Source organism: Panthera tigris, chromosome C1 (assembly GCF_018350195.1).
Source record: "Panthera tigris isolate Pti1 chromosome C1, P.tigris_Pti1_mat1.1, whole genome shotgun sequence".
NCBI lineage: Eukaryota > Metazoa > Chordata > Mammalia > Carnivora > Felidae > Panthera > Panthera tigris.
In genome coordinates, this window is record NC_056667.1 from 160,456,626 (window position 1) to 160,467,430 (window position 10,805).

Below are 10,805 nucleotides of genomic sequence, written 5' to 3' on the forward strand. Positions count from 1 at the left end.
CTCAACAATATTAAACATGGACTTTTATTTAAAGCAGAACTAACCTCTTCATGGAACTTTTTTGTGGGTTTTTTGGTGCCATGAGTACTTTCTTTTAACACATTAATACCATTTCTTTCCCCAAGGCTATGTGGGCCCTTTCTAAGGCACAAAAATTCCCCCCAAGCCCCCATATAAGAGTTAAATGATGTAAACATTGATTGTGGTTAGAAACATTAATGCTTATTGGAGGAAGTGCTCCAAAATGGTAACAGTGGCCATCCTTGTTGATTAGAGGTACATGTAAAAAATATCCAAACTAAACCCAAACATATATTTTTTTAGATTTTTAAAACTGTTTATATCTGTGGTCCTATTTATCATTTTCTTGGAAGACAGTGACTCTGGGTCATTTTCAGGACTCTTTCCTTCCTTCCTTCCTTCCTTCCTTCCTTCCTTCCTTCCTTTGCTTCTTTCTTTTTTCTTCTTTCCTTCCTTCTTTCCTTTCCCTTTCTTTTCTTTTTTCTTTCTTTCTTTCTTTCTTTCTTTCTTTCTTTTTCTTCTTTCCTTTCCTTTCCCTTTCTTTTCTTTCTTTTTAAAATTACATCTTAGTTCAATGACTTGCTCTAATGAAAGCTTTTTATTTTAAACATATGGGAGCAGAGATTAAAAGCACTGGCATTTTTGCTGAAAATCTTCTAAAATGAACAAATATGCTTCCAAAGCTTTCTCAGACTTGAATCTCTTTGAACTACTCTGTTTCAATATACATATACATACATATATGTGTAGATCTATATTATATATGTATTTTTTACCTGATTCTGATTCCAGATTTCATTGAAGAAACAAAAGCTAAAGCATTACGTATGGTTTAACAAGGAGGAAGTTAAGTGAAAATAAGGAGGCTTAATTCCCACAAAAAAGCTTTTAATATCACACAGTATCAGGATTAGGAAAATGGACACTGCAGCCAGAATGCCTGTAGTTGATCCTGGTCACATGACCTCAGTAAACATCTTTACCCTCATCTGCCTCAATTTCTTCATCTGCAAATGGGACTAATATTTGGTAACTTCCCAGTGGGTTTCCTGTGAGTTTTAAATAAGTTAATACATGAAAAGTGCTTGGAACACAACCTAGCACATGATAAGTGCTCAATATATGATAGATATTATTATTATTATTATTATCATTATTATTATTATTTTAGACGGAATAGGTACTTTGATCAATGGCAAAGCTAGTAAAATTGTGCAAAATCTAATGTGGATAGCCTATGTTTAGAAAAAAATTTTCACTCTCAGTTGAGTGTTCCTAAGCAAGGAGGGGGCTCACAGGACACAGGCAGTAGGGAGTGGAAAGCAGCTGACAGTTTCTTCTCCTTGCTTCAGGGCCATGCAAAAACTTCAGTTGTTTTGCTTTTTGTCTCTGGATGCTGCTGGGAACTTCGGTAGATACTGGAGACAAGTTCAGAGTTTTATCCTGTTGACCAGCAGTTTACATTCCTGGCCAGGACCAAAGGCTAGGATTTTAGCAAGAAACGACACTCTGAGCCTGGACTTGGACAGCAGCAAGATCTTTGACTTTGGGTACAGAAGGGTTGCTGCACATTTTCTTCCTTTCCTCCCTCACCTCTTCTTTCCTCCCCGTTTTCCTTTCTTCTTTTCTTTCTTTATCATTCTTTCTCTCCTTTTTAGCATTTCAGTTATTTTTAGTTAAAGAAAAACAGCCTTTTCCAAGGGTGACAAATTGAACAGAAGGAAGCACGGTGTGGGCTGCTCAGAGCTCTTGCTTCAGGATCTGGAGGCGAAGAAAGAAGGCCCTCCCAAGAACTCAGGGTGATTGGCCAGCAGAGGGATGACTTTGATGACTTTGGTCACTGAATTTGTCGAAGTAGGCTCTAAAGGTGATTTTCACCTGTGAGTTTGTTGACATGATTAATATTATAATTCTTGGAGGCTATTCAATTAAGGAATGAGGCAGGAAGCCAAGAGCGTGGATTCAGTTGGATTCTGAATCACACTCAGGAAATCGTCTTAATCTGGTATAACCATAATTTCATTTTTCTTGGGGCAAATTCAAAGGAAGTTGAGGTCATTCTGGGGGTCAATTTCATGCATGGTGCTCCGGGCATTTAGGTGAGGTTGTGCATGAAGTTGGCATACTGTGTGTTGGTGGGATTGTCCATGGTGCTCTTGATGGGAAGGCCTGTCCTCACCACCATGATTCCCTGTACTCCTTTCTGTCTCTGAAGTGGCTTCAGAGTCTCCTCTACCTCTGCCATCTCCCACTGATTGGGTAGTTCTGTGACACTGGCACTCAGCCACTCATTCTCTTTCTTTTAAAAAATTATCAGTTCTAAAAACAGATCCCTTTATCTCCCTGTTCGATCAGTAAAAAGCATCGGGTAAAAATGGAATCAGTTAACTAGAACATTAATTCTATTGCTAATGTAGCGAACAGCACACGCTGCTTGTTCAGTGTTGGTGTTCTGCAGTATGTATGGTAGTACTGTGGGGTCTCCCTGGGAGATGAACCCCCAAACATGCACAGACACAGAGTTCTTCCCCACTTTTCCCCCTCCCCCCTCCCCCCTCCTCCTCCTCCTCCTCCTCCTCCTCCTCCTCCTCCTCCTCCTCCTCCTCCAGCCTGCTGAGGGGTAGGGGTGTTGAAGGAGAAGTTGCTAGCTCTTTTGCTTAAGATTCCTCACCTTACTCCAGCTTGGAGGGCCCCTTAGAGACCCTGGGCTCTGAAGGGGTGCATTTCTTATATTTTTATCAGCTTTCACTTAGCTACTGCATTAGATTACAACATTCTTTGTAGCAACATTAAATATCAGAATAAAAATGATTTTCAAAAATACCCCTCATGTCTTCTCTTATAACTTGGACCACATTTTGAGTGCGTACAGCTAAGTCCAAGGCATTCTTTCTTTGGCTGTATGTTCAGATGTCTTGTCTTCATTATGGAACAGCCCCACACAAGCCCCAAATTGCTCCTATTTCACTTTTACGTCTTTCAGTTCACTTAGTATATTATTCTTAAATCATCTATTAAAATTCTTGACTAAGTTTCCTTTAATTTTTGACTCTACACTTTGATATCCCCTCTGCCCCAAAGCTTATACTCATTTTCTCCTTAAAGAAATACAGTAGGCCTAAATGATCTTGTTTCTGTGTATATTCCCCCCGTGATAGGTTGTTCTTTTAGTGACTACCAGTCCTGGGCTCTCCACCTACCTTAGGATAGAGAAACTTAAATGTCATTGCCCATGTTTGGTCGAGGACCAGTAAATCTGATTAGTCACAATTAAGTCATCAGACCAGGAACCAAGAAAAAGGGCTTAAAAATGAAGGATGAAGCCATCTTTTATTAGAATATAGGTTCTTGGGGTCTGGATGGATCTCAGAAATAAATGAGATGTGTCTAGGCGTTTGCTAGATGAAGAAACCAAAGAACTAGGAGGTTACTTTTCCTGGTCAAGTGCCACACAAATAGTGGTGGAGTTAGAACTGAAGTCTAAGTGGGGCACCTGGGTGGCTCAGTCAGTTAAGTGCCCAACTCTTGATCTCAGCTCAGGTCATTATCGTCCAGCTCTTTATCTTGGCTCAGGTCATGATCTCACGGCTCATTGGTTTGAGACCCACATTGGACTCTGTGCTGACAGCCCCAGGCCTGCTTGGGATTCTCTTTCTCACCCTCACTCTCTGTCCCTCCCTGGCGCGCGTGCTCGCTCTCTCTCTCTCTCAAAATAAATCAATAAACTTAAAAAAAAAAAAGAACTGAAGTCTACGTTTCTGGACATCTCCTAGCATAGCACTTTCATTCATTCATTTATTCATTATCTTCCTTCCTTCCTTCCTTCCTTCCTTCCTTCCTTCCTTCCTTCCTTCCTTCAGTATTTATTCATGCCTATCGTGTACATGTTTTCATAATAAACAGGGGACCAATAGTAATTTATTTTTGGAATTAAACACATGGACAAATGTGATCTGACAAGTAGGAGAGTACTAAATAGACACATAGAAATAAGAACAACTCTGGAAAATCTGATTAGGGTGGTCACTGTCACTATAGTGTAACACTTCGTTGTAACACACACCACACCACCTTTGCTGTCATACTATAGAATCTTGATCCAAAACAAGGCAAAAAGAACCAAAGGACAATAACAAAGTACACATACACTTTCAAACCCATACACAGAGATGGAGCTGCCTTAGATGTAATACAGCAGACAATTAGTACACTGACATTTTGGCAAAATTTCCAGGCATTTCCATAAACCCTTTTTGGATTCTTTTTCCCTCCAGCTCAGCAAGACGGTCACATTCTTCTGGGCCTCAGACAAACAATAGCCTCCAAATGACATTTAAGAACAACCCCCTAGCATGACAACAGAGGCTCAACCCGTCTCGGAAAAAGGAAGGTCACCATATGCCCCGTGCTCTTTGTGCACGGCCTCGCTGCCATTTTACAGCTGCCTTAGCCTTTTTATTTTACTTTGGAAGACAAGGGCTCAACTAAAATGCACAAAGGGGATTTAGGATTAAGCATCATCTTCTGTCTCTCTAACCTGTAACCTCTTTCATCCTAACAAAGGTGGGAGGAGCTGAAGAGAGAGCTGGGGCTAGCAGGAGGAGGGCCAGGAGGAAACCAGCAGACAATGGTGGGGGGTGCAGGGGAGAGAGCCATCTTTTCTAAACTTGCTGTCCCTCTCACCCTCATTTTTTCTTCATCATACAGAAGCACCATCTGTTCACAGACTCGATGTGTCTGCATTTGTTTTCCTCAGTAACAGCTTATATAGGAAGCAGATTATGAAGGGAGCAAATATGCCACCAACTGGATCAGTGACTGTACATTGTTCATGCCCCTTAAAACTTTGCAGAAACACTGCAGCAGGCTCTGTGTGGGTCCTGACCCGTTCCTGGCTCCGGTGTGCTGACCTTGATTAGCACCACCTGACTTGGTTTAGCCCCTTTTATGCTAAAACCCCTCAGGATTTATGCACTTGATTTATACTGTATTTTAAAGTAGGCTTCAATGATGTTTTCAAAATTTTTTCTAGCGTGCTAGCTTCACAAGAGCATAAACAATTTGAGAACAGGGAATTTTCTGTCTGTTTGTTTGCTGTATGCCCTTTTCTCTGGTCAACCACACAATTGACTTTATAATATGTTGACATTTGGCAAAATTTCCAGGCATTCTTTTAAACATGTAGACTTATTTGATCATACTTTCAGAACTAAAGTGAGAATAAGTTACAAGAGAGAGAAGTGGTTATAGATATCAAAATACCACTTTTTGCTACCTCAAAATAGAAAAGATATACTGTACATTTTTAAGCATCCCTGAAGGAATGATCCAGGTACAGTGATCTTCACAATGGGTCAGAGTATGTCCCAGTTATGTGACTCTGACATGCAAAAAGACCCACATACAATTCCATACAGCTGATATACTCAAGACTACATCCTCAAATATCATTGGACATTTTAGTTATTTAAAAATTTTCAGTTATGCATAATGCTGCGTCAAATCTTTGAGCATGGAGCTTTTTCTATCTTTAGAATTATTTTCTTAGGCTGTATTATAGGAAGTGGAAGTATAAAATCAAATGAGTGGTTTTGTTTTTGTTTTTGTTTTTTTAATTTAAATTCAAGTTAACATATAGCATAGTATTGGTTTTAGGAGTAGAATTCAGTGATTCATCACTTACATACAATACCCCTGGCTCATTCCAGCAAGTGCCCTCCTTAATGCCCATCACCCATTTAGCCCATCCCCTCACCCAACATCCTCCAGCAACCTTCAGCTTGTTCTCTGTATTTAAGGGTCTCTTATGGTTTGCTTCCCTCTCTCTTTTTATCTTATTTTATTTTTCCTTCCCTTCCTCTATGTTCATCTGTTTTGTTTCTTAAATTCCACATAAGTGAAACCATACATTTTTCTCTGACTGACTTATTTTGCTTAGCGTAATGTACTTTATCCACGTTCTAGCCACGTTATTTCATTCTTTTTGATCACTGAGTAATATTCCATTGTATATATACACCACATCTTGTTTATCCCTTCATTAGTCGGTGAACACTTGGACTCTTTCCATAATTTGGCTATTGCTGATAGCGCTGCTATAAACATTGGGTGCATGTGTCCCTTCAAATCAGCATTTTTGTATCCTTTGGATAAATACCTAGTAGTGCGATTGCTGGATCATAGGGTGGTTCTGTTTTTAATTTTTTGAGGAATCTCCATACTATTTTCCAGAGTGGCTGCACCAGTTTGCATTCCCACCAGCCATGCAAAAGTGTCTCCCTTTCAAATAAGCGATATTTTGAATTTAATTTTCAAACTCTACTATTGAAGAAAAGCTTACTATTTTGAGTAAGGATATGAAAGTCAGGACCACTGATGCATCATTGCATTTATATACTTTCACCCAAACTTTATTGAATAGCCTTGGTATATCACTTAACTAGTTTTCAGCTGTCAAACAAAATTTAATGTTTATTTCCCTGAAATATCCTTAAGATCTAGGAATATAAATTGCTATTAAAATTATTCCTTATTTTTCTTAGAAATTCAGTGAACATTTAGGGGTGCCTGGGTGGCTCAGTCGGTTGAGCATCTGCTCTTGATGTTAATTCAGGTCATGATCTTACCATTTGTGAGTTTGAGCCCCGCGTTGGGCTCTGTGCTGATAGCACGGAGTCTGCTTGGGATTCTCTTTCCCCCCCTCTCTCTGCCACTTCCTCGCTCGTGCTCTCTCTCAAAATAAATAAATAAACTTAATTAAAATAAAAAAGAAATTCAGCGAACACTTAAACACTTTGCTGGAGAATATGAGTGAGTAGATTGGATACTTACTTAAAACTTAAATGTACTATTCTGGCATTGTAATACATTCTGTACACACCATAAATTGACTAGACATCAAATTATAGAAGTGCAGTAAAGAATTGTGAAATTTTAAGCTCTAAATGTCACAGATTAATAATTATATACTGATTTTTTTAAACAGCTAAATTTAACTCTGTTATAATTTTTTATCCTATTTCATATTTCCTTGGAGATTTTTACTGTGTTTTAAAAATTTAAATTAGATTAGTGGAGCAGAAAAATCTCAGGATGTTCATTTTAAGTTGAAATTGCCATGTGGATTCCAAGAGTTATTTTAAGTTGAACTACTTGTGGTACTCGAACTTTTTCTTCAGTGAATACATCTAATTGCCTTGTGCTAATAATGTACACTTCTTGCTTAATAATTTATCTTTCATTACACTTGAGCATAGGCATTCTTTTGTTTGAAAGGAGCTTTTATTTTTCACCCAAAATTTTCTGCATATAAAATATGTGCATAGGACAACTTTAGTGACGTATCACAGTGGCCAGGCTTAATCACAAATATGCTGCTGTATCACTGAGTCTCATTCCTATGTGTCCTGTTGGCACAAGTCCATGCTCTGACAATCTACCGATAAGCATAAAACCCTGTAACTTCTCACAGAATGACCTTGACCATTCCAATGTAAAGCTTATTATAATTAATGTAATAGCTCCCAGTTATTAGACAGAAGGTAGTCTCTGGGCAAGATTGTGAATTTTCATTAAATCTTCTATTTTCCCCAACTTGACTTTTCTTGGATCTGCTCTAATTTCTTTTGAGTTCCGATTCCATGCTAGTGTGCATGCCTGAGATAGGACTGTGTAGAGCTAATGAGTTGGGGGTGGGGGAGAAGACCTGTCACAGTGTCCCTATTGAGCAAGGAAGCAGAGGTATTTTTCAACCATTCTGGCCAAGGGTTCCAGTGCTTAAACACAGGAGGGGAGGGGCACCTGGGTGGCTCAGTTGATTAAGTGTCTGACTTTGGTTCAAGTCATGATGTCAAAGTTCATGGGTTCAAGCCCCACGTCAGGCTCTGTGCTGACAGCTCAGAGCCTGGAGCCTGTTTCAGATTCTGTGTCTCCCTCTCTCTCTACTCCTACCCTGCTCGTGTGTGTGATCTCTCTGTCTCTATCTCTCTCTCAAATATATAAACATTGAAAAAAAAATAAACACAGGAGGGGATCAGATGTGTCCCTTTAAAGTCTTTTGTCTGTATCAGCTCAGAGTGTAAATACAGTGATAGAGGCACACCCAGGGTGTTATGCAAGCCCAGAATCACCTCTTGGGGTCCCTTACACACCTACAGATTTCTTTTACTTTTCCAGAAGTTTGGAAAAACAGAACCCACTGTTCACTGCATCCATCCTAGACTGGAGAGTATTGCAAGTGGGAGTATGAATTCCTGCTGCTCATGTCCACAAACAAAGCATCTGCTCTTTCTCTTTGGATGACGCCTCACAGAGGTACTCCAGACTTCTCCTTTCTCCTTAAGCCCCAGTCTCTCCGACAAGCATTCCCTTTCACCCACTTGAATTTGAGTGCATGTGATGTCCCTTGGATGTTTTCTTCTCTGTCACTCACTCATCTTTCCAGGCCTAAGCTCAAAACATTCCCTTACCAACCTCGCTTCCTACTCTGCATTATAGCTAATCTGCTACAGGGGAATGGTAGGTAGATTAACTCCACGGTGCTCACACAGATTCTGCTGCAAGGACCTAGAATGTGCTTCTTATGACTCCTGCCAGTCTTTCCCAGGGAATTGCCCTGGGCCAGGGTTATGCCCTTGGCCTGACGCTGCCTGCATGCAGTGACTGGCCAAAGAAAGGAAGAGGGAAATAGGGTCACCAGCCTTGGCCACCTGCCACCATATCACAGTTCAGTCCTTCCCCCTGCCAGTCCTTCTCCTTTCTCTCCCTCACAGGTGGCTGCTGCTGAGAACTGTGCCCCCACAAAACTTCTTGCATGCAAATCTCAGAGTCTTATGGTCTGTTTCCAGGGAATCTGATCTGTGACAGGGCATAATTTAGGTGCTACCATATGCTACTTTGTAACAAGATCATTTTTATTGATTGTACCATTTTTATTTTTTAATGTATTTTATTATTTTATTTTTTTAAAATTAAAAAAAAAATTTTAATGCAATCTTCACCCCCCCAACGTGGCACTTGGACTCCAGAGATCCTGAGATCAAGGTTCAGGATCTGCTCTGCTGACCAAGCCAGCCAGGAGACCCCTGATTATGCCACTTTTAGGTGATGCTAGATCTCCACAGGGACCAATGAATAGTTTTGAACCAATAGAGAATTAAGACAGACAAGTTAGGCAAGTATGGGATCAAAACATCACCTTTATTACCAAGAAAGCTGATTCCAGGAATAGGACCTATATCTGCAGAAATTAGATGGAAACACTTCTGTTATCAGCCACAGCGGTGCTGGACCAAAGCCAGCCCCACAGAACGCGCACAGGTGGGCACAGAGGAGGAAGGCAGGCCTTTCCAGAGGATGACTGAGGCTTTGCCCTTTGTCTCAAATGCATCCATGAGTACATCACTTCACCTTCCCCGGGGGAGGAAAGAATTGAGAGGTAAGCCCAGGAATGTTATGCTAGGTAGCTTCCTACCTATGGGGTGGGGAAACAATTCTCTCCTCAATAGGTGACAATCTCCCTTTTGAATTCTTGGAAATTTAGTCCTTTAACAGATAATTTTCAAATATCATTAATACCTACCATGTGGCAGGCACTGTTTAAGGAACCCAGATGTGAACAACAGGCAAAAATCCCTGTCCTTGTGGAGGTTACAGTCTAGTGGGGGACACAGAGAATAAACAAGGGAAATAAGGAAAATATAAAGTGGGAAGGGTCGTTAGGAGTGAGCAAGAGAAACCATAAAGTGGGGAAGGGCAAATGAGGGATTGTGAGGGATGGTGCTTTCACACGGAGAAAGCCTCCCACCACTTGAGTACAAGGGGACTGGGGAGTTCGTATCTGCCAGTGGAACTGTGCTACCCATTCCAATTCACATCCCCTCTGACATTCCCTCTCTCCCAGATTCTTACTGCTCTGCAACATGAGCATGTACTGCAGCCTTGCAGCCTTCTAGTCCATCCTTTTCAGGGGCAACTATAGTACGTGGCCTTGACTGTGGCCTTGACTGTGGCCTTGAAGATATGAGCATTCTAGGTGTTTACCCCTGGCAGAAGGTCAGCATTCCTTCTCTGTCTGCAGGCTTGCTCTTTGCCAGACCCCAGTGCTGGTCTAGCTGGCTGTGACTCAATCAGCTCTGAAGGGACTTGTACCACCTAAATCCAGTTAGAGGTCAGCTCATGCAGCTACATTTGTAGTTTCATCTTTGCTGCTGTAATAGGAACCCCGGAGCAAGAGATTCTGTCAGCAGTTGGAAATTAGGAATGGATTGGGGGAGTCCTGGCATGGTGGATATTTCTCATTTTGTGTTCCTCCTGCCTTCTGGCAATAGCCCCCCTTTCTTGGGGGGAGCTGTTTTCTCTACCCTATATGGATCAAATGGGGAATTTATACTTTTACATGATCCCACTTGCCTGTACATAGTGTTTAGTCAAAAGGTAGGCCCGTGGCCAAGCAGGACTAAACATGGAAGTCACTGCTCTCGCCAAAGTGACCTGTCCCGAGTGGGTGACTCAAGAAACCAATCAAACTCCCCTAGGGTTTCAATAACTAAACCTGGGTGGTAGAGAACTTTTTTCTCTCGAGGAGAAGCTGGGAGATGTGAGTCCATAGCTGTGGCAGCCATGCCTCTGTTCTGTGAAGAAAACTGGACTGTGGTAGGAGAGAAAGAAGCCAGTCTTCAGAGAGAGGAAGAGATGAGAGTGTGACTAGCCTGAATCCCTGGCTCCAGGAGTCTCTAGCCACACTCCTGCCCTTTAGGTCCTTGAGCGAGTACCTTCCCATTTTC

At 41.2% G+C, this 10,805-nt stretch overlaps 1 pseudogene; it reads right to left on the bottom strand.

Annotated features, from left to right (window-relative positions):
- Positions 1-1,949: 1,949 nt before the first annotated feature.
- Positions 1,950-2,266, bottom strand: LOC107180486 (annotated as a pseudogene).
- Between the last annotated feature and the right edge of the window lie 8,539 nt (positions 2,267-10,805).